The sequence below is a fragment of the Cervus canadensis genome, chromosome 3, assembly GCF_019320065.1.
Source record: "Cervus canadensis isolate Bull #8, Minnesota chromosome 3, ASM1932006v1, whole genome shotgun sequence".
NCBI lineage: Eukaryota > Metazoa > Chordata > Mammalia > Artiodactyla > Cervidae > Cervus > Cervus canadensis.
This window is the reverse complement of record NC_057388.1, coordinates 51,749,579-51,775,215: the sequence shown is the minus strand read 5'-3', so window position 1 is coordinate 51,775,215 and position 25,637 is coordinate 51,749,579. Positions and strand designations below refer to the sequence as shown.

General features: G+C 37.2%; 1 long non-coding RNA gene and 1 pseudogene across 1 annotated transcript in view; both read left to right on the top strand.

Annotated features, from left to right (window-relative positions):
- The window catches only part of LOC122438359, a 598,045-nt gene that overhangs the window by 404,318 nt on the left and 168,090 nt on the right, over positions 1-25,637 (top strand). The window lies entirely within an intron of this gene.
- LOC122438355 lies at positions 1,270-2,502 on the top strand (annotated as a pseudogene).

Sequence of the window (25,637 nt, the reverse complement as noted above, 5' to 3'; positions counted from 1 at the left end):
CTAAAAACATTGTTATATGTTCTATTTATTTCCTATAATCTTCAAAGACTTATTAGAACTTCTTAGTAAACCAGATGCTCTCATCACAGTTTATATTAAGTGTCTAGGTCAGGTCTTACCTGATAAAGGAAATTGTGGGAAAGCAATATTATAGGAAATAGTGTATAATAGATTTATGAATTCATGAAAGTAATTCTGTCACAGAGAAACTGCATAATCACAATGTTCTATTGGGATAAATCTTAGTGCCTCAGATAAATTGTCTTTTTGTTTATTTATGGCAAAGTCTATTGTTAAGATAACAACTATATAGAACCATCATGTCTATATGGTGTGACCAAATCTTCCACTTAGGGCAACATCTTTTCTCTCCAACCTGACAGTAAATAATCAATGGTCTCATACACAAAATTTCTGTTTCACTGGATTGCTCAGCAATTGAATTTTACTCAGTGTGACTTTGTTTCCTATAGTATTAGATTCAGTTCAGTTCAAAGACTCAGCTTGAATAAATGATAATTCTTACTGGGACAATTCTAGATATGTAGTACAGAAACTTTAGAAATGAATCCCTGAATAAAGAGCCCTTAAATGTGTATTCAATTCAAATGTTGATAAAACTCCATCTATACCCCACAATTGATTTTTCTGGACTCAGTTCTTTCAGAAAATGTTTCTTTTATCTAGAAGTTAAATATTTTGTTCAACTGCAGTTTTCTATTTTTGCCATTTACGACTCTATCCACTTTTGTGAAAGGTTAATAGGTGCAAAGAGCAATTTTCCTTCTCAAAAGTTGAACATTTTCACAGTAGCCATACAGTGCAGCCTTTATGGCATCATACTAACACATGCCTACAAGTTTTTCTCTTTTTTGGACAAATTAATCAAATAGAAGATTGAAGGAAAAATAAAAAACATTAATTAATCAAGGATCCTGTATCATCACTGACATGAGAGATCTAGATTTGATTTCACATCCATTATTTTCTATTCTTTGGAACATATATTCACTGAAATATTATAGCATACTAAAGAGTTAAGAAATGCTTTAAAATTTTTATGATCTACTAAGATATATAGCTCTGTATAATCCATTAATGAGCAAAACAAGACAAAAGTAAAATTTAATTGTTTTAATGATACAATTGTACAAATTGTTGTTGCTTAGTGTAGGTAAAAGAATGTTGAGGGCTAAGGTATACTTTGAGTAACTTAATTCCTTATCTTAATCAATATAAACTGTCTCTTTTGGCTCTCTGAGCATCACCATGGTAGTTGACGAGAACAAACATCATATGAAAGTTGGCAAAAAGGGACTCAAGGAGAAAGTGGTTGACTGATTTTCTAAGAAAGATTGGTATTATGTGAAAGCACTAGTGTTTTCCCAGTATTTCTTATATGAAATACATATTTCTTATATGAAAACACTAGTCATGAGAACTCAAGGAACCAAAACAGTATCTGATGGCCTCAAGGGTCATGTTTTTGAAGTGAGCCTTCCTGCAGAATGACGAAGTTGCATTTAGAAAATCCAGGCTAGTTACTGAGATTGTTCAGGGCAAAAACTCCCTGACTAATTTCCATGGAATGGATAGTTCTGAGTTTTTATTGGGCACTAAAGGATGGGTTGGGAACTCTCTCTCCAAGTTATGCCTCATTAGGCATAAATAGATTCTAATTTTCCTAAGATAGCTTTCAGAACATTTTCTTTTTCTTAGAGCTCTGCTCTTGCTAGCAGTAGCCTCTTCAGGTCCACTGCTGAGTGGCTCCTCCCTGGAAGATAATTTCCTCTTTTTCTTGAGGACTCTTTTGTTTCCTGACTCTTCAGGGTGACTAACTGGTTCCTCTTTGGGGGAAGATTTCTCCCTCTAGGGAAGACTTCATGGTAGGGATCTTGTTGTTCACTTGCTAAATCGAGTCCAATTCTTTGTGACCTCAAGGACTGCAGCATGCCAGACTTCTCTGTCCTTCACTATCTCCTGGAGTTTGCTCAGATTCATGTTCATTGAGTGTCGGTGGTACTCCCTTGAAAAAATGTGCTCCATGGTCTAAAACTGGCAGATTATGATTGAACTTCATGTTGATGTTAAGATTATTGATGGTTCTTGCTTTGTCTGTTCTGTGTGGATTTTACTGAAAAATGCAGCAATCATATCCTGAAGACCGCTTATGCCCAACACCAGCAGGTCTGCTAGATCCACAAGAAGATGATGGAAATCATGACCTGAGATGGGCAGACAAATGACTTGAAAGAGGTGGTCAATAAATTGATTCCAAACAGTATTGGAAAAGACATAGAAAAGACTCATTAATCTATTTGTCCATTCCATAATGTCTTTGTTAGAAAAGTAAAAATGCTGAAGAAGCCCAAGTTTCAATTGGGAAAATTCATGGAGCTATATGGTGAAGGCAGTAATTTTAGAAGAGCTACTGGGAATGAGACAGGTGCTAAAGTTGAATGAGCTGATGGATATGAGCTACTGGTCCAAGAATCTGTTTAAAATTCAGGCTTTTAATGATGACAAATAAAAGATCTTATTTGTGGTAAAAAAAAAAATGTAAACATAGAGTACTGAACAGAAGATAGACATCTGAATTACTAATATAAACATACAACTTGACTGTTAGTTGCTTGAATGGTCACAAGGCACAGAATTGCCCACAATTTGGCAATTAGTTTACGCTATATCTGTAAATGGATAACTCTAATCCTGTGTAATTTAGTGGCTGCTCCAGTCATTCATTTAATTTCAAATAGTTTGGTATGAAGGAAATGTAAATATCAGAAATTATTATAAAATGATGTAAAATACCCTCTGATTGGTTACAAAGGTATGCATGTGGCCTGCTAAGTAGCTCCAGTCATGTCCAACTCTTTGCAACGCTATGGACTGTAGCCTGCCAGGCTCCTCTGTTCATGGGCAAGAATACTGGAGCGGGTTTGCCATGACCTCCCCCAGGGGATCTTCCTGACCCAGGGATCTAACCTCCTTTTCTTATGTCTCCTGCATTGGCAGGCAGGTTCTTTACTACTACTGCCTCCTGGAAAGCCCTACAAAGGTAAAGTGAAAGTGAAAGTGGTAGTCACTTGGTCATGTCTTACTCTTTGCGACCCCATGGAGTGTAGCCCATCAGGCTCCTCTGTCCATGAAATTCTCCAGGCAAGAATATTGAAGTGGGTTGCTGTGCCCTCCTTCAGGAGATGTTCCCAACCGAGGGATAGAACCCAGGTCTCCCACATTGCAAGCGGATTCTTTACCATTTGACCTACCCGGGAAGCTCCTACAAAGGTATAGATAATATTAATACTACTCTATGCTGTTTCCCACCTTCATAATTGAAGGAAATGCTAAATTTCAGTAGAGGTTTATGAAAATAAAAATGTCAGCCTTTTCCATGTCGGAATACTTACCTTTCCTGAATTCTGTGCAAAAACTTCAGTTTAAGAACTCCTGATTTATGGAGTTTGACAAGTCAACTCAAAGATAACCTGGGAAAATATAATTCAGGAGGAGTACAGTCAGTCTTTGCCCTTGAAGAGTTAACAGTTAAATAGAGATGTAGCACATGCTGACATTGCATAGCATTCATAAGTTATTTAAGTCTATTTTAATTTTGTGGGGGCGTGGGGATTTCCAAAGGGCATGCAATGTCTAAGCTTAAATAGGGGAAGTGGTCAGTTGCCACTGTCTTGTAAATAGTAGAGCTTGTTAATACCATGGCATTAATGTAGTCATTTTTTATGTCTGCAAGTGATGTAGGTATTCATAAGAGCTACATTGATGCTTAATGGGTTCTTCAACTGGAATTCAAAATATAAGGCATATTCTTAGCAAAGCAGTTTTGATAACTCTGAAATAATTGATATTTCTTCAAAGAAACAGTGCTTAGGAGTGTCATTTATCTTTGAGGGCACCAACAGATTTACTTCCAATATGTTTGATTATTACTAGAACAGATCTAATTCATATGTGTACAATCCTTCCAAGTAGGCTGCTTTTTGGTTAATGTATTTAGCTGGATCTAGGAAAGCCTTTGGCTGTGTGTAATGCTGTCTCAGCCTTTAGTACACAGTGAGTGTGGCATTTTGAGCTATATCTGACTTAGATTTCTATTGACAGAACTGTATTCATTTTTGCACAATACCATTAACCTAACAACTGTCTTCCTTTATTCCCCCGCCAAAAGAACTATTATCCTAAAAAAATTTAGCACATTTTCCAGAGATGTCCAACTTACAACCAGGTTGTAGCTCAGCCAAAGCATTGGGGAATGTGACTCAAAGATAGAGTGTGACAGAAATCAATGAGAAACAGCTGGAGAACAGTGCAATTCTATAATAAAATAATTTATTATTGGTACTGACTTCAGAATCATCAGCAGACATTCATCAGGCACTTACTATGTGCCTGCCACGGTGCTGCTACATATGTGCCTGTCACTGTTTGTGCTGCCCGCTGTGTGCCTGCCACTGCCATTACATGTTTGGTCACCAAACTTCCAAGACTGGATAGGCACAGCAATGACAGTCTGTAGCCTCTGAGGGACAGTTCAGGAAAAGGGGCCTTTAAGCTGAATGAGAGCCTTGTCTGAGACATGTTAAACCAGAAAGAGTAAATTAAAGTGTTTGGTTCTGCAAATGAGCATGTGAGTACAACAAATGGAAGATCAGAAAGACAAACCCAGTTGATGTAAACAGAATCTGGGAAGACAGAGCTACAGACACCAGATTCCAGCTTTTTTATTCATTACTTTTCAATTTATGTTTTCTGGCCAGAGACTGGATTTAGGGCTAAAAATGAATTACTGTTTCTGGAGCCTATGGGCCTATACCTTACTGGTGTTGATTTGCATGTGGTCTTCTGCTTGGATGCTTTAGTTTTTGTGTGGTTGGAAAGAGATTTGTTTTGGTATAATAGGAACATCAACCAGGAAGACCAACAGAAAGAATGAAAACTCTTTTATTAAGCACTAATAATAATATTCCTGTTCACCTTAATATGTGTTTGGGTTATAAGGATATAGAGGCTTGTAAATAAACTAAAATAGCTATTTATGTAATTTGTTGTGATTCAAACAATATTGCTTTGAAATTTCTCAAACATAACAAAGATATAAAAAGGAGGCTCATGTTCTCTGTCTAGTACTGTTATAGATTACCCATCATTTTGGCATCCTAACATGGAACAGAAGAAGGGATATGATAGAGATCTTGATGACACAGACCACAAGAAATACTGTGCTTGGTGGAGGAGACAGAAAGGCTAAGACATCCTGAGGCCAGTTCTGATAAGTGATAGCTCCTAGTGCAGCATCACAGCTACTGTTGAAGTAGAACTTAGATAAGGCATCTTTTCTGGACTCAGAGATACACCTGGTGTGGTAAGGGGATGACACTTGAAGGGGTTGGACAGCCTGTTGCTCTGCTGGTAAAGTCAACCAAACTTGAAATTTATATCAACTTAGAATATGCTCTGTAGGAACTGGTGACAGCTGGATTACATATATGATATATCTCAGTGGAAGCTGAAATAACAACTAATCAAAGTCAAATAAAAATTCTACAAACCATCAAAATTGCATAGTTCAAGATTATATCTTGTTGATTGCACAATTTGATTCAAAGTTAAAAGTTAAAATGCATAGAAACTAATAGACTGATTTTCTCTTAGGCACATTTCCATGAAACTTAATTATGGATTATCTAAGCTGACAATTTATGTCATATGAATTTTCTTTGGCAAACAGTTGATTTATTGAAGCTTGGAATGAAATATTATGACAATAAAATGCTCTAATTGGAATACATGCCTGAGTAGAGGGCCAACTCACATATGGTACAAGATAAGACAAGGCTGTGTCTATAAGCAGGGCCAGTATTTCTTCAAAATGTAAATATGAAGCTACTCAAATCCTGGACTATGTGTCAATCAAAACCTCAAAGTTTGGGGCTACGTAGTATTACATGAACATTTTAGTCTTGAAATGTCAAAAGCATTTCAAACATCCAGTGCAATCATTAAAAATTCTTAATATCATACTCATGGGTTGCAAAATGTCAAGTAGTGAAACAATCTAAGAACAGGTTTCAAAACATATCTCCAAGTATCTGAGTGATTTTACCTACTCTCTAGGATTCATAAATATATACCAATTAAATGTTAGAGGATAGCTGCCAAAATTTGAGTCTTAAAATTATTCTTTCTGACAGTAATTGAAAGCAGACTTAATTGAAACTACTTTTATATTTGATGATAGAAGTATACCATCAGCATGCTTTCCCCCCTGTTTTAAAGGGAGAAAATAAAGAGATGACAGAAAATGATATTTTCCACCCAGTCCAGAGTGTCCAATCCAAGAACAATAGGGCTGGGCTTGTTATGATACATTGATATAATCCTGATACAATCCCATGTTAGGATTTCCTATTAACTCCCACTGAAATAAGTTTAATCAAATATTTCCAATTAAACTGATACATCTGTTGGGAGAGAAATGGTCTGAAGGACAGAACGCTAAGTTTTTAGTCTTTCTCAACAGGGATTCTATCAACTCACCAAAGGATCCTGTTTTACATGATTGAAAAATGTGTAATAAATACAATTAAAAAAAATAAGACATATAAAGACAGATTTCAAAACTTCTGGGATAGAGTATGTAGAGGCAGATCTTACGTGATTTATCAGTGTTGGGGGAAGTCTTTTAGAGGATGTGACTACCTGTTGACCCAAAATCTGAACCTGGGTAATCAGAGGCTGCTCAATCCTATTCCAGTCCTTGGAATGTGCCCTCTGTTTGTGTTACCAATGTTAGAAGCTGCCCAAGGACACAGCCTTGAGATAGTGATGTAGTGTTGAGACCATCTGGACTGTGTAAGTGACTTGAGTCCAGTTAAGACTTCTACATAAACTTCAGGATTCTGGTAGGTGGGTGAGGGGGGCTTCCCTGATAGCTCAGTTGGTAAAGAATCCACCTGCAGGAGACTCTTGTTCAATTCCTGGGTCAGGAAGATCCACTGAAGAAAGGATAGGCTATGCACTCCAGTATTCTTGGGCTTTCCTTGTGGCTCAGCTGGTAAAGAATCCACCTGCAATACAGGAGACCTGGGTTCAATTCCTGGGTTGGAAGATCTCTTGGAGAAGGGAAGCTACCCATTCCAGTATTCTGGCCTGGAGAATTCCATGGACTGTATAGTCCACAGGGTCACAAAGAGTTGGACGTGTGGGTGAGGTGGGTGAGGAGATCTACTCGTCTTGTTGCAGCCCAAGATGCCTTAAGTAAATTCCCTTGCTTTCTAAAATTGCCACCTACCAATCTGGAGTAGTGTGCTTCTTTTTCTGGTATTCCCTTGCCCTGTGTGTACAGGAGTCAATTTTCAACCCATCAAGCAAAAGCTGGAGGGACATGTTCCTTTAATAGATGACAACTGGCTATTTGGGTGAGTTTGATAAACATCACAGTGGCCATCCTTCCTTTATCTATGTCAAGCCTAATTTTTAATTTTTAGTTTGAGAAATAAATAGACTTAAAACTCAAATGTGATTTTTAGGACATGAATAAATAGTCACTAATACTAAAACTAACTAGAAAAGCTAACTTAATTTTTCATAACCATATCTCTTTTGGATACTACCCGAACATGTTCCAGCTAAGGAATCTTAGTAATTGGAGGGCAGTGTGATTGATTTACTAGATTCTTTTGGAAGGATCAAAGCAGTGGAATTTTAATGTGATTTGGCACCAGTCAAATGAAACAGCTATTTACAAAGTTTTAACTGAAACTAGCAAACTGGAATCATCTCATTTATGCAGTGACATATTAAAGCCAGTTCCTAAAACACATAGCGTGAACAGTTTCTAGACCAAGTCACCTTATTTGCACTAAAAATAATGACTATCTCCTCTACTTTTCCCATCCTTTGAAAGTGTATTGAGAAGCTTAATAATACCACTTGGATCCTTAGCAAAGTCATCTAAGGGTGCTAGATGGAGAGACTACCAGCAGATGTTTCTGTACATACTCCCTTCTTTGAGATGTAGCATAACATAAGGTTCGTTCAGTATCCCACTGTTATATATGTTATAGTTTATTGGTTTTAGAATATATAAAGCTGTTCATTTGAGTACTAAATGTTCAGAAATGTTAAGACAATATTATTTAAGTATACTAAGAATGACATCTTGTAAGAGAGAAAGAAAAAAAATAAAATTGCCCTGGTAAGGATTAATCAATTTCCCAATGGGTACACTTTTTTTCCTTAAAGTAACTAACCTTGGGAACTAAATAAGTGAAATTGAAGTTTTTATAGCTCAAAATATTAAAATATTAGATATTTTATATAATTAGTTAATATATCTTTTTCTTGAATGGAGAAATTCAACATTTTAAAGAAGTTGTTTTCTTCAAAATAATGCAAATTTTAAGAAAAAGATAGCTTAAAACTCAGCATTCAGAAAACTAAGATTATGGCATCCAGTCCCATCACTTCATGTCATATAAATGGTGAAACAATGGAAACAGTGAAAGACTATTTTCTTGGGCTCCAAAATCACTGTGGACAGTAACTGAAGTCATGAAATTAAAAGACTCTTGCTCCTTGGAAGAAAAGCTATGACAAACCTAGACAGCATATTAAAAAACAGAGACATTACTTTGCTGACAAAGGTTCATCTGGTCAAAGCTATGGTTTTTCCAGTAATCATGTATGGATGTGAGAGTCAGACCATGAAGAAGGCTGAGCTTTACAGTCACCCCTCTTGATGCTGACATAAAGCTTTCAAACTGTAGTGTTGGAGAAGATTCCTGAGAGTCCCTTGAACAGCAAGGAGATCAAACCAGTCAATCCTAAAGGAAATCAATCCTGAATATTCATTGGAAGGACTGAAGCTGAAGCTTTGATACTTAGGCCACCTATGTGAAGAGCCAACTCATTGGAAAAGACCCTGATGCTGTAAAAGATAGAAGACAGGAGGAGAAGGGGATGACAGAGGACAAGATGGTTGGATGGCATCACTCACTCAATGGACATGAGTTTGAGCAAGCTCCTGGAGACAGTGAAGAACAGGGAAGCCTAGAGTCTTCAGTCCATGGGGTTGCAAAGAGTTGGACATGACTGAGCGACTGAATAACAAAAAAATACAAAAGTTAATGCTTTCTTTGACCAAACAAAAAATTTATAATAGCTAGGACATGGAAGCAACCTAGATGCCCATCAGCAGATGAATGGATAAGGAAGCTGTGGTACATATACACCATGGAATATTACTCAGCCGTTAAAAAGAATTCATTTGAATCGGTCCTAATGAGATGGATGAAACTGGAGCCCCTTATACAGAGTGAAGTAAGCCAGAAAGATAAAGAACATTACAGCATACTAACACATATATATGGAATTTAGAAAGATGGTAACGATAACCCTATATGCAAAACAGAAAAAGAGATACAGAAATACAGAACAGACTTTTGAACTCTGTGGGAGAATGTGAGGGTGGGATATTTCAAAAGAACAGCATGTATACTATCTATGGTGAAACAGATCACCAGCCCAGGTGGGATGCATGAGACAAGTGCTCGGGCCTGGTGCACTGGGAAGACCCAGAGGAATCGGGTGGAGAGGAAGGTGGGAGGGGGGATCGGGGTGGGGAATACGTGTAAATCTATGGCTGATTCATATCAATGTATGACAAAACCCACTGAAATGTTGTGAAGTAATTAACCTCCAACTAATAAAAAAAAAAAAAAATTTGGACCAACAGTACATGGGGTCACAAAGAGTCAGACGACTGAGTGACTAAGCACAGCACAGCATAATAGTCCCTGGGTTTTCCTTTTCTCTCATATATTCCACGATTGAAGTTGAAGATGCAGATAACTTGGAAATGTTAGTGAGTTCAGTTCAGTTCAGTTGCTCAGTCATGTCCAACTCTTTGCGACCCTATGGACTGCGACATGCCAGGCTTTCCTGTCCATCACCAACTCCTGGAGTTTACTCAAACTCATGTCCATTGAGTCAGTGATGCCATCCAACCATTTCATCCTCTGTCGTCCCCTTCTCCTCCTGCCTTCAACCTTTCCCAGCATCAGTGTCTTTTCCAGTGAGTCAGTTCTTCGCATCAGGTGGCCAAAGTATTGATAGCTTACAGTGAACGGTGTCAGATTCTTCATCTCTGAAGAAGATTAGCTTTGGGACCAGCGACCAGGCTTGATCACTCAAGAGCTTTTGTGTAACAGAGTTTTATTAAAGTATGAAAAGGGACAGAGAAAACTTCTGACATAGACATCAGAAGGGGGACAGACAGTGCCCCCCTCGCTAGTGTTAACAAGGGAGTTATATACTTTTTGATTACTTATTACAGTAAATCAAAAGAATGTCTGGAGGTTGTAAAGATCTTACTAGACCCACTCCCATAATTTACATTTTAAGATAACAGGATTAGCCAGAAGGTTTTCAGGAAGGAGAAACTGTCCTCAAGCAGGATACATTGTTGTTATATAATCCTTAGTACAGAGTTTAAACTGAGTTGTTTGTTGTGTAATCATCAGTTCCAGGCTTAAAGAAAGAAAGCATTTTATATGACTAAGACTAAGGAATGTTTAGGGGGAAAAAAAATTTGTCCTTTCCTCCTCCTTGAGAACTCCAGACCCCTATCTCCATTTCAAGAGCCCCAGACCCCTTTGTCCTCCTCAGGAACCCTGGACTTCTTATCAACCTTCTTTCCTATTTATTTATGTGTTATGGAGAAATTATATTTTATGGTAAAAAATAATAACCTGGCATACATTTAAGGCAAATAAATTAAAAATAAGAAGCTTAATTCTCCCTATTGAAAAGAAGGGAAGAGACCTATCCCAATTTTTTCTTATAGCATTTATTTTGGGAAACTGGTAATTGCAAGCACTTTCTCCTTCCTTTAAAATGTTTACGAATACTTTTTAAAACTAAATGGACCTTTTGTCGGCTTTATTCCCAGCTGTGTTTTTCATAAGGGCAAGAGAACCATATCTGTGAAATATAAACATCAAGGGAGGTTGTATTCCTATATCCAGTATATATATATACTAAGAGGAAAATAAAAATGAATTGCACAGACAGAAGGGAATACTGGAAAAAGTAGAAGAAGAAATAAGAATTAAAGTTACTTTCTCTTTCACGGAAACCTCCTCCTCCTTTCTCTGCTGTCTCTGCTCCTTCTACCTCATATATATATATATCCTCCTATATCCTGTAGGAGGGTAGGAACCTAACTTCAATGCATGTCTTGCTTCAATTTGCCAAACTACCTCCTATCATAAGGACGTGAAAGGTTTGTTTTCCTCTAGCTAAATATACCAATTAACAGATAAAAGTCAGGATGAATTCTGTGTGACAAATGATCCCTACTTGAGGACTTGTTTTTGTTTATCTTGGAAACATGTGTGATTATAGTGTCCTTTTGGTTATACACAAGGATGAAGTTCCTTTCTGCCTTTGCAATCTCTTAGATTGCCTATGATGAAGGCATATTCTAGTTGAATGCTCACTCAATAATAGAAGTGTCTTTTTTTCTTTACTACTTCTGTGAAGAGGATTTCTGGGTTTGAGGGAGAGTTTATTGTTAATTATATTTTCCAATAGCTTTGACAACAGGGACAGGAAATGTTTGGCCAGTCCTGAAGTGAGTGGACAATTGAAGTCCTGTGGCCACACAAACAGTGAGGAAGAGACCCTGAATTATAAGAAGTCTTCCTTTCTTTGACATAGGAGACAGATCCAAAAAAATATTGCTGTGATTTAAGTTGAAGAGTGTTCTAACTATGTGTTCCTCTAGGAGTTTTATGGTTTCCAGTCTTATATTTATGTCTTTAATCCATTTTGAGTTTATTTTTGTATGAGAAAAATAGTATGAGAAAATGTTCTAATTCCATTCTTTTACATGTAGTAAAAGAATGGCCAGTTTATTCATCACTACTTCTTGAAGAGACCTGTCTAAGGTAAAGGGAATAAAAGCAAAAAATAAACAAATTGGACTTAATTAAACCTAAAAGCTTTTGCACATCAATGGAAACCATCAACAAAACAGAATGACAGCCTATTGAGTGATAGAAACTATTTGCAAATGATACAATCAATACAGATTTATTATCCAATATATACAAACAGTTCATACAATTCAATATCAAAAAAAAAAGAATTCAACAATAATCCAATCAAAAATGGGCATAAGATTTGAATAAAAATGTTTTCAAAGAAGACATATAGGTGGCCAATAGGCACATGAAAATATGCTCAACATCACTAATTATTAGAGAAATGCAAATCAAAACTATAATGAGGTAACACCGTATTTGTCTTATATTTGACTAAAAATAATACCCTAGATGTTCATCCATGTTATTGTAAATGGCAAAATTTCATTCCTTTTTATGGCTGAGTAGTACACACACCACATTTCTTGATCTATTCATCTGTTGGTGGACACTTAAGTTGCTTCCATATCTGGGCTGTTGTAAATAATGCTGCTGTGAACATTGGGATGCACGTATCTTTTCAAGTTAGCGTGTTCATTTTCTCCAGATGTACACCAGGAATGGAACTGCTGAATCATATGGTGGTTCTATTTTTGGTTTTTTGAGAAACATCCATACTGTTTTCCATGGTGGCTTCGCCAATTGACATCCTACCAACAGTGTATAAGGATTTTCTTTTCTCTACATCCTCTCCAAAAATTGTTATTTCCTGTCTTTTTGATGATAGCCATTCTGACAGGTATGAGATGACATCTCATTTTGATTTGCATTTCTCTGGTGATTATCAGTATTGAGAATCTTTTCATATGCTATTTAGACCTTCTGCTCATTTATGGATTTTTTTTTTATGCTTGGCTTTATGAGCTCTTTTTATATTTTGGATCAATTGCACCATTTGCAAATATTTTCTCCCATTCTGTGTGTTGTTCATTTTGCTCATGGTTGTCTTTGCTGTGCAAAAATGTTTAAGTTCCATTTGTTAATTTTTAATCTTTATTTTTATTGCTCTAGGAGACAGATCCAAAAGTACATTGCTGTTATTTATGTCAGTGTTCTGCCTATGTTTTCTTCTAAGGGTTTTATAGTGTCACGTCTTATGCTTAGGTCTTTAATCCATTTTGAGTTTACTTTTGTATGTGGTATTAGAAAATGTTCTAATTTCATTCTTTTAAATATATCTGCCCAGTTTTCCCAGCACCACTTATTGAAGATACTGTCTTTTCTCCATTGTATGTTCTTGCCTCCTTTGTGGTAGGTTAACTGACCATAGATGTATGGGTTTATTTCTGGGCTTTCTATCCTGTTTCATCAATCCGCATCTGTCTTTGTGCGAGTACCATACTATTTTGATGACTCTAGCTTTGTAGTATAGTCTGAAGTCAGGAAGCCTGATTCCTCCAGCTCCATTTTTCTTTCACAGGATTGCTTTGGCTACTGAGGCTCTTTTCTGTTTCCATATAAGTTTTAAAATTCCTTATTGTATTTCTGTGAAAAATGCCATTGGTAATTTGATAGGGATGGAATTGAATCTGTAGATTGTCTTGGGTATTATAGTTATTTTAACAATAACCAGTTCTTTTGATTTGGATAAAGTAACACATTGGCAGAGACTCTTAGAAGGGACTCATCCCAAGCAAATTGTTATTTATGGAATGAGTATCATTCTAAGAGGAAAATAAAAATGAATTGCACAGACAGAAGGGAATACTGGAAAAAGTAGAAGAAGAAATAAGAATTAAAGTTGCTTTCTCTTTCACAGAAACCTCCTCCTTTCTCTGCTGTCTCTGCTCCTTCTACCTCAGAGGGGGATGTGATGATATTATATAGGGGTGCTTCCTGTCAGTAGCTGATTTCCTTACAAAGAAGAATGAGAATATATTTATTTTTGAAGCTGCTAATGAATGACCTGCTCCATTTGAGAACATAGGATTATGTACCTTCAAACATAGCTTTGGGTCCACTTCATGTTGTAAACCAGATTATACCTTCAGGATTCCTTTAGCTTTCACATACCACTTAGCTAAAAGGGCAGACATGATAAAGAGACAGAATCATGGAATGATTATGAATTTGGCTGTAAGAGAGTGTTCCTTTATGAAAGCAACTGGATGGAGAGTAACTGCCCTAGTTATTTGGAAAAAGGAAAACTAACAAAGTGTTAAGCTGATGAATGCCAACACAAGAAAAAAGAGCAAAATGCCATATAGTTTGTTTTTCCTGTCTCAAAGAGAGAAAAATTATCCCCTTCTATTTGGATAGTCAGCACAGCTACTGCCATTTAGAAGCTACACAGAGATCCTAGGTAATTTATGTGCCTTTCTCATCAGTTGATATAACTTATTTAAAGGTTCCCTTTCCCTATGCTCTCATAGTTTGTGGAAATACTCAGAAGCATATTTTCAGTTTACAGTCAGACACATGGAAGATGTGCACGAAGTACTGCTTGGATTTCTGCAACCAACAGATTTTTACTTTTGATAGACCAAATTTTGTGGTCCAGACAATCACCATATCAAGGGAAATAGTGGCCAAGGGAAGTTAACTATCTGCCACTCCCTTTGTCCCCCATCCCCCTCACACCTGTGGAAGAGCTATGAGTGTTAGATATTTTTTGAGAGTGGTAGCTAACAGTCATACTTGATATCTTTCTGGTAAAGTTAAGCTGGGCGAAATTGCTTGGTGTGCTCAGAAGATAGGTGAGATCTCCCACTGGTTTCCATCACTGGTTTGTTGAGACTGTCTCAGAATTTACAGGCATAAATGAAAGGGCAAATCACAATTGCCCACTGGCCTAAACTGCCTTTGTCTAGGTTAAATTCCCTATTATCCAAGTCCAGGTTAGGCAAAAAGTGGTGGGATGGCAAGGACAGACTAACACTCAAATTTTAGTAGTAATTACTAAGTTTGAGAAAGACAAAGAAGAGATTAGACTGTTCAGTTAGAACTCTATAGGAAATAATCCCTATTCTGGTCAATCTATGAAGAGAAGAAAGCAAGAAAAAAAAGATGACAAATTGTTATTTTAAGAAGCTAGAACATTGGAAGAGAAATCACAGAAAGAGACTCTGAAGGATGCAGGAATTGTAAGTATAAAAGGGTCCAAAGAGCCTCGAAGGACAACCCTCAGCTAGGAAATATTTGACAAATGGCTCAAAATGGACAGTTTGAGACAGTCTTGGAGGTAGTAACTATGATGAACTGTGTGAGTCAATAACTTTTCCTCAGGCTAATCTATTCTTGCCTTTTCTGATAGCTACTTATTCTGCAGTTTCCTTGGACAATCCTCACTTTCCATCTGGCAACAGATCAGACTGTTGCTATTTCAAGTCATCCTTTATTTGTTCCTTGCTGTGTATTCTGTATTCCCATACAGATTGGCTCTCTGACTGAGAAACAGGCCTTCTTTCTGCTGAATCTCCTATAAACCTATTGGGGAGAGAATTGCTATGCAAGTTATCATATTCTGTATTCCAGATGGAGTGTTTGCGGAACTCCCTTGGGAAAAAAAAATAAGCTTTGGGTATTTGTAAAACAACACCCTTTTTCAAGAACTCAATTAGAAAGAATAAAACTGGCTATAAAAGAATTTGAAAAAATAAACAGTTTTCAAAAGGGGCATTCACTCTGTAATAGTCTCATATTTCCAATGAGAGAGGAAGGTAAATTTGACAAAAATGGTTGACCATTGTATAGATTATGGGCTTCCCAGGTAGTGTGAGTAGTAAATAACCTGCCTGCCAATGTAGGAGACTTAAGAGAAGTTAGTTGAATCCCTGGGTCAGGAAGATCCCCTGGAGGAGGGCATGACAACCCCTTCAGTATTCTTGCCTGGGGAATTCCATGGACAGAGAAGCCTGGCAGGCTACAGTCCACAGGCTTGCAGTCAGATACAACTGAAACGACTTAGCACATAAGCATGCACCATAGATTGGTGTCTGTGGTTGTGTTATGTCTAACTCTTGCAACCCCATGGGCAAGGCTTCTCTGTCCATGGGATTTCCCAGGTAAGAATACTGAATTGGGTTGTCATTTCTTTCTCCAGAGACCTTCCAGACCCAGGGATCAAACCCTCGTTTCCCACATCTCCATCATTGCAGGCAGAAATTTTTACTGCTGAGTCACCAGGAAAGCTCATATAGATTGGTATGAGACTTCAAAGAGATTAATTTGTTGTCTCATTAACCTCTGTAATTCTGAGCTGTTCTGACTTTGATACCATTGTCTGCAGTCTTTCTGTGATCAATCTGTAGTCTACTTTTTTTCTCTCTCTCTCTCAGAGATGGATCTGTTTTTGTTTGATTTTACTTATGAAGGACCCCAACAAAATTCCTCACAATTTTTCACATTCCTCTACTATTTTCTCAAGTCATTTATAGGAAAACTTTGAGGAATTTATCCTACCAGTAGAATCTGTAACTGTTCGGACTAGATGATTTGCTGGTAGCCTCTGAAACTAAAGAACAATGTGAAATTAATACTTTGGTGAAATTTTCTTTGCTTTACAGATGCATAATACCTCAATAGACAAACTACACTTTTGATTATCAGTGGTAAAATATTTTTCTCAGCTGTAGGCAGCAGTGCTATAATCTGGGAATTAGCCCATTTTGCAGACAAAATGTCCTAGTATGAGAAAAAAAATTAGACAATTTTTGGAATTAGTAAAACATTGTAGCATTGTAGACAGAATATTCTAGCTTTTACAAAATGAAACGAACCTTTTATGAAGCTGTTACATGATGATTCTCCTGCTCTTCTGGCTTGCTTCCTAATATCTGAATAGGCTTTTGAACAACTGAAATTGGCTGTTGTCTCTCCCCTTGCTTTGAGAATACCAAAATTTAAAAAAATCTAACTTGAAGTAACTGATATTTCAGTTTATATTGCATACTTGATAATGTTTACTGATGGGTCATATACTTGAGATAAAATGGCCAACTTAAGGCTTTCTGTTCTGTAGCTATTTATTTTAAAACCCTGGAAGATTATATTTTGTCTGAAATTGTGTCTGTATAACCAGGCAAATTCATAGCAATTGCTGGAACTACAAGTCTTGATTTCAAGTATCAATAAATACATAATGTATACACTACCAATAAATATATGCATAGTGTCTGACATGCAGTACGGACAATTTTTAAAAATAGAGTTTTACTTTCGATAAGAATTTTTTAAAAGCTATGAAAATGGATAGCTGGTTTGTTAGGAACTTTACCACTGCCTGCTCAGGAATCAGTACTTCCTTTTGTTCACCAAGCAGCAGAAGCTGCTGTTAAAACATGGCAGATCCTGATGCAAAGCTCTACTTTTAAAATAATTTTTTAAATGTTCATTTTAAAATCCATGTTTCACAAATGGATTATAATAGGGACTAGAACAACTTTGGGAACCATGGGAATTACCTAACAATATAATTCCTATGCCACAGTCTGATTTGCTTGGTTAATGTTATGGTATGAACAAAATTTTCTTAGCACAAGAGGGATATTAGAGACACTAGACTCTTACTATACCTGCCAAAAAGATGAAATAATTCAAAACGTATTTTTACAATGTACTATTTATCAGAAGAATTCTTCCTAATGTGAGTACAGGAAGCCCTAGTCAACTTTACCAGGAACCAGATAGCAGTTGGCTTTTATAGAATTCATACCTAGGAAAAAGTAAGAGACTTGTCTGCTTCAGGTGTGTATAATGTCTGGATGGCCTGAAGTCTTGCTTCTTCAAAAGTTGATGCTCAGGCAATGTTAAAAACTCTCTTATTATATATAATTCCCATTTTGGGAATACAAGAGCACATTGACTAAGACAGAAAACATCCTTTTAATTCCACTATTGCAAAGGAATTATGCATATGTTTGCAGACTCCTATAACCTCCAGTCCTCTGAACAAGAGTGAACGAGTCAAACTCTACAAAAACTCCTTGGCTAAAATCCAGCAGCCTGCTGGGTTAAGATGGCCTAGAACTTTACCACTAGCCTAATTAAAAATTAGAATGACCCCCGGAAGCAAGCATTGTATCTCTCCTATTAAATTTTTGTTTGGCAGGCCTATGACTTGAAGTCTGAGACTATGTCCAATGCCTCGCATAAATGACTCCTCCTGTAATCATATTCAGCACTAAGAAGGGCTTCTCTAATCCCTTGAAACCCTGATATTTAAAGTCACTTGGAAGTAATATCAGAGGAAGTTAGCTCCCATAATCAACAAAGAAATAAAAAATGTTCCTCATGCAGATGTTCCAGTAGAGAGATGATCATCATGTTTACAAGGACTTTTTAAGTGTATATCTCTCATTATGCCTTCCTTTCAGATACTATAGTTCATGTAGAGTTTTCTCCTCTTTAGATACAATTAACCAAACATGAGTCATTTCCATTATAATTAATGTACTATTGACATTTACTCCTATTTTATTACTAGGAGTTTTAGAGCTAGAGAGCTAACCAAAGGTCCTTTTCACACAACAGAGTGAAAAATTTTAGTCCTTTTTGCCCTCTGCCTATGGCAACTCAGACTTAAAGTCATCTTGCCTCAAACTAAAGATTTGGAATAAAAGAGCATAGTTGCTTAATACAATCACAATCTAAACTACCTATATGAGAGTTGAACTATAAAGAAAGCTGAGCACCAAAAACTGATGCTTTTGAACCATGGTGTTGGAGAAGACTCGAGAGTCCCTTGGACTGCAAGGAGATCCAACCAGTCCATCCTAAAGGAGATCAGTCCTGGGTGTTCATTGGAAGGACTGATGCTGAAGCTGAAACTCCAGTACTTTAGCCACCTGATGAGAAGAGCTGACTCATTTGAAAAGACCATGATGCTGGAAAGATTGAGGGCAGGAGGAGAAGGGGACAACAGAGGATAAGATGGTTGGATGGCATCTCTGACTCAATGAACATGAATTTGAGTAAACTCTGGGAGTTGGTGATGGAGAAGGAGGCCTGGCATGCTATAGTCCATGGGGTCGCAAGGAGTCGGACATGACTGAGAGACTGAACTGAACTGAAAATAGAGCTTGTTTTTGAAAAGTGACTATAATGGCTGTCATATGATTTTCAGTGGGTATGTGTCTGTCTTCATGTTGCTCAAGTCTTTACTTTTCATACTTCCATACTTGCTTCACGTCTTATGCTGTTCTCCATCTTCTCTTCTTCCAGGTTTTCTTTCCTTTTATAAGCAGAGATAGTCCTCTCATTATTTTGACATCACTTTCCAGACTTAATTAGGCTGTGAGTTGAGGGTGGGAAGTCACCTTTCAAAAATTTAAAATACTACACTAAACAAAACAATTTTCTCTCAAGAAAAATGTTGCAGCTCAGAAGGTGCAATAATGGAAGAACTTTGATTTGTAGGTCAACCCCTTCTCTCCCCAGCCTCTCTCTCTCTTCCTCTCTCTATGTCTCTGTCTTTCTCTTATCAGTTTCTACAATTTCTGGATTATTATTAGCCTTACTTCATTATCACTCAGATTCCAGTTTATTTTTCTTTCTAGTTTCAAAACCAGTTTTTCTTTGAACCCCGACTTCAGGTTGAGCTGTTTCTTAGAGAGACTGAAGTTGACTTCTACCATACTACTTTGAGAAGACTGTAGTATAATTGCTTTAAAAGCTGCATTCCCTATATTAGCAGTCATAGTCTATGACATATGTATGGAGTGTCCTTCCTAGAGATTGTCTGGCTTATGAAGTGCATGATGAGCTCTGGAAGAATTATCTCAGTACTCACATCAGCTTGCTTCTACCAAAAGAATATGTAAGATAAAACTTGAATTTTGAATGTTATAATCAATATAATCACAATTATAATCATGTATATATAATCATGTATATTATATATATCATCATGTATATTATAAGGGACATTTTAGCATTCATCCAAGAATATCTTAAATCAGAAGTTTCAGAAATTTCCTCTCCTGAATTTAGTGACCCACAGCCAGTTTTTTGTAGTGTTTGTAAATTTTCATTATAATTTTATATAGTAGAAGATATTTTAATATAAAAGCAAGGAACATACAAAATAAAAAGATAAATAAATTTGACTTACCACACTGTTGTAATGTTTCTCATCTCCTCTATGGCTCCAGAAGTTTGTCATGGAGAGGTCATTGAAGACAGCATTTGAAATTACAAACTTTCAGAATTTCAGGTGCTCATTGTTCCATCCCTTTGATGTTATGATCCTGGAACTATCAGTACAGTAACAAAATTGAAGGGAAAGCAAGATCCGGTTTGTATGATTAGGATTAAAAGGCTACCATGAAAAGTTGTACTGATAGCATTCCTATCTCTTTGAAATGTTGATTTTAATTTTAAGGCCCTCATTTAAAGAGAAACTTTCCCTACCAGGATTAGGATGGTCATGCCAAATGAAACACACCATAGGTTCTTTTATTAACTTGTTAGGTAACAATTAGCAACTGGTATTAATTTTTTGTTTGTAGTTTGTCTTGCTTTTCTTATGGTTCAAGAATTAGATATTAACCAGGAAAAGTACTGAGATTGCAAGGTTACTTATATGAGAACTTTACCTTTCTTAGCTACTTTTCTGTTTTATTTATTGAATTAGCTTAAATTCCAAAGAGTGAATGCTTATTTGAGTATGTGTCACAGTGTATTAATGTGTATGTTTCCCAACTGAGAGGGGTTAGAAACATGTTATAAGCACATTTAGGGCTTCCCTTGTAATTCAGTTGGTAAAGAATCTACCTACAATGCAGGAGACCTGGGTTTGATCCCTGGGTCAGGAAGATCCCCTGGAGAAGGAAATGGCAAACCACTCCAGTATTCTTGCCTGGAGAACCCCGTGGACAGAGGAGCCTGGCAGACTACAGTTCATAGGATCACAAGAGTTGGACATGACTTAGCAACTAAACTACTATAAGCATACTTAAAGAATCAAAGGACCACACTAAGTGCTCAGACCTTGATTTCTAAATATTATTCTTCACTGAAAGGAGTCAAGATCCCTTGGAGAAGTATTTGATTTCAAGGCGAGGGACAAGAAGTTTCAAAATGAACCTAGAAATTATTGTGATAGAATGTGAGGAAATAAAGGATAAGAGGGATATATCCAAAGAATACAGGACACAGGTTGAAGGGGCTGAGGCCTCTCAAATCTAGGATGTTTTTGTGCATTAAAATGAATAATGAGATTAATGGACTATAGTGAGTAAAATAGAAATCCAGAAATATATAACTGATATAAATAAATGTGAAGTAAAAACCCCTACTTGTATAAATGACTAAGGAGTGATGGAGCCAGACAACCATCAATAGAAGTGGAGGAAAGTTTGATGAAGAATAGGATATCATCTCAAAATATCTTCTGCAAATAATTAATTACAAGGCAGATAATAGTAGCTTAACTGCATGTACAGCTGGTGTGCACCATCTGATCAAATTTTAAAATCAATAATGTTGTAAGCCATCAACAGCATGTGCCTCATAAGTTACCCTGGGAAGGACACAAAACCAGATATTGCTATTCCTGCCAAAATTCACAATCTACATCTAATAAAGAGGAAATACTCTTAATTTTTGCTGTAAACCTAAAGTTTCTCTGAAAAAAAAAAAAAAGTCCTTAATAGAAATGAAGTGATTTAAAGGCTAAAGAAAAAGCTCAAGGCAATGATGAGTGCTGAGCAGTGGCAAGGAAAGTTATAGGTGCTTCTCCAGCTGTTCTGTTCTCTAGTGGGAGAAATACTAATTTACCCCTATATCACGTTAGCAGCCATACCACTGCATTGTGTGTGCATCAGGTCACATCCTTCTGCAAAGGTATTTATGACATATTTCTAGCAGTTGCCTGGGAGCCTACTATGCTGTCTCAGATCTGAAGTGACAGCTGATGGGTAGATGATTTCCATTCTAATACATGAGGAAGTGTGTCTCCTACAGTAAAAAATGATGTTTTATTCTCTGATACAAAACACCTTGCTTTCAAAAATAACATAAGAATAATAGCATCCACTACTATCTGGTTGGTAATTTGTACAATTTCACTAACAGATTCTGCTTTCTCTGTTGTTATTCCTAGATTTTCTTGAAGTATATTTCTTATACTGACATTTCATATACTTGCCTTCATTCAAGAATTCTGAAGAATGCATGTTCATTATTATTTTATATTTTCACATTTGGGAAAAATGTGTAGTCTTTACAAAAGCATGCTTATAGATAGTACTGTTTTTAGTAACTAATTCCACTGGAAAAAAATAATACTTTACATAGGGTTAATCAAAGGTAATCATCATCTAATAGTGTATTATTAAGTATCTTAAATTTTAAGTATTTAAAATTTAGTTTTAGAATTTTTAAGTTATAATATCAATAAAAAGACAGTTTCTTTAACAAAGTTTGGGTTAAGACATAAACATTTTTAGGGCCATTAACATCCCTATAACAAAGAAGTTTCTTTTGGTTTAATTAAGAATCAGTTTTTGAATGATTGTGTACCACACTTACACATACACATATGTCTATACATATTGGTTGTTATTGTTCAGTCACTAAGTTGTGTCCAACTCTTCATGACCCCATGGACTGCAACACAGAAGGCTTCCCTGTCCTTCACTATCTCCTGGAGTTTGCTCAAGTTCATGTCCATTAGGTCAGTGATGCTATTTAACCATCTCATCCTCTGCCGCCCTCTTCTTCTTTTGCCTTCAATCTTTTCCAGTATCAGGGCCTTTTCCAGTGAGTTGGCTCTTTACATGAAGTGTCCTAAGTATTGGACCTTCAGCTTCAGCATCAGTCAAAGGACATATGAATGAATATTCAGGGTTGATTTACTTTACGATTGACTGGTTTGATCTCCTTGCAATCCAAGGAACTTCAAGGGTCTTCTCTAGCACCACAGTTCAGAAGCATCGATTCTTGGGCTCTGAATCTTCTTTATGGTCTGACTCTCACATTTGTACATGACTACTGGAAAAACCATAGCTTTGACTATACGGACCTTTGTCAGCAAAGTGATGTCTCTGCTATTTAATAATGCTGTCTATGTTTGTCATAGCTTTACTTCCAAAGAGTAAGCATCTTTTAATTTTAAGGCTGCAGTCACCATCCACAGTCTCCATTTTGGAGACCAAAAAAATAAAATCTGTCACTGCTTCTACTTTTTCCCCTTCTATTTCCAATGAAGTGATGGGACTGGACACCATGATCTTAGATTTTTGAATGTTGAGTTTCAAGCCAGCTTTTTCACTCTCTCTTTTACCATCATCGTACACATATGTATATGTGTAGATATACGTAAATGTATAATATTTATATAAGTCTAAGAATAGCTGTGAAAAGAAGAGAAGTGAAAAGCAAAGGAGAAAAGGAAAGATATTCCCATTTCAATGCAGAGTTCCAAAGAATAACAAGGAGAGATAAGACAGACGTCCTCAGCGATCAATGCAAAGAAATATAGGAAAAAAACAAAATGGGAAAGACTAGAGATCTCTTCAAAAAAATTAGAGATACCAAGGGAATATTTCATGCAAAGATGGGATTGATAAAGGACAGAAATGGTATGGACAGAAGCAGAAGATATTAAGAAGAGGTGGCAAGAATACAAAGAAGAACTGTACAAAAAAGATCTTCAAGAGCCAGATAATCACAATGGTGTGATCACTCACCTAGAACCAGACATCCTGGAATGTAAAGTCAAGTGGGCCTTAGAAAGCATCACTATGAACAAAGCTAGTGGAGGTGATGGAATTCCGCTTGAGCTATTTCAAATTCTGAAAGATGATGCTGTGAAAGTGCTGCACTCAATATGCCAGCAAATTTGGAAAACTCAGCAGTGGCCACAGGACTGGAAAAGGTCAGCTTTCATTCCAGTCCCTAAGAAAGGCAATCGCAAAGAATGCTCAAACCACCGCACAATTGTACTCATCTCACACGCTAGTAAAGTAATGCTCAAAATTCTCCAAGCCAAGCTTCAGCAATACATGAACCGTGAACTTCCAGATGTTCCAGCTGGTTTTAGAAAAGGCAGAGTAACCAGAGATCAAATTGCCAACATTTGCTGGATCATCGAAAAAGCAAGAGAGTTCCAGAAAAACATCTACTTCTGCTTTATTGACTACGCCAAAGCTTTCGACTGTGTGGATCACAATAAACTGTGGAAAATTCTGAAAGAGATGGGCATACCAGACCACCTGACCTGCCTCTTGAGAAACCTGTATGCAGGTCAGGAAGCAACAGTTAGAACTGGACATGGAACAACAGACTGGTTCCCAGTAGGAAAAGGAGTCCCTTGGACTGCAAGGAGATCCAACCAGTCCATCCTAAAGCAGATCAGTCCTGGGTGTTCATTGGAAGGACTGATGCTGTAGCTGAAACTCCAGTACTTTGGCCACCTCGTGCAAAGAGTTGACTCATTGGAAAAGACCCTGATGCTGGGAGGGATTGGGGGCAGGAGGAGAAGGGGACGACAGAGGATGAGATGGTTGGATGGCATCACCGACTCGATGGGCATGAGTTTAAGTGGACTCCGGGAGTTGGTGATGGACAGGGAGGCCTGGCATGCTGTGATTCATGGGGTTGCAAAGTGTTGGACACGACTGAGCGACTGAACTGAACTGAAGAAGTTACCACATTATTTGTTATTCTGCTTTTAAAGTCCACAGATACTTTTTGAGAGTTAAGTGCTGAGGGTACAATTGTAAGAAAGACTCAACTCTATTGTTCAAATGGGTTATAATTTAGTAAGAAGAGACTGCTGCTGCTGCTGCTAAGTCGCTTCAGTCGTGTCCGACTCTGTGCGACTGACCCCATAGACGGCAGCCCACCAGGCTCCCCCGTCCCTGCGATTCTCTTTGCAAGAACACTGGAGTGGGTTGCCTTTTCCTTCTCCAATGCATGAAAGTGAAAAGTGAGACTGAAGTCGCTCAGTCGTGTCCAACTCTCTGCAGCCCACCAGGCTTCTCTGTCCATGGGGTTTTCCAGGCAAGAGTACTGGAGTGGGGTACCATTGCCTTCTCCGAAGAAGAGACTACCTGTGGCATAAGAGTGTAATATGTGCTCCCATAAGAGTAATGCAAGAACTTATGTAAGAAGACTTTAATATAGTCTCAAGGCTGAAGATGGAGTGTCAGGGAAATCTTTTCAGGAAAAGTGATATCTAAGTCTACCAGTTATCCTCAGTGGGATGGAGCTATTCAATAATGTCTCTCCCTCTTCACAGGCAACTATTTAAAAGAATTGCCTATACAACCTGTCTATACATCTGCATTTCCTACCTCTGATCTTACCTGCCTTGCTTCAGTCACCATCACTGCAGTTCCAGGTCTCCCTCAGACCACCAGTGATTTCTGTTGTCTTACATTCGTTGAACTTTTTGCTCAGTTCTCATCCTCTGTTGATCACTTTGCATTTCATAAAACATTTTCCCTAAGTTTCTCTGAAAGCAGACTTTTTCTTTGTATGTTTCTCTAATACATTCCCTTCCTATTTCCCTTTGTAGGACATCCAATTATACCTAGCTCAGAAATGTTAGTGCTCTTCAAAGCTTGTACTAAATTTCTCCTCTTAGATATTTTCCTAGACACTCTCATCCACACCCATGGCCCCTATCCACATGTAGTCACAAACTTTTATCTCTACCTCAGATTCTTTATCTGAGCTCTAACT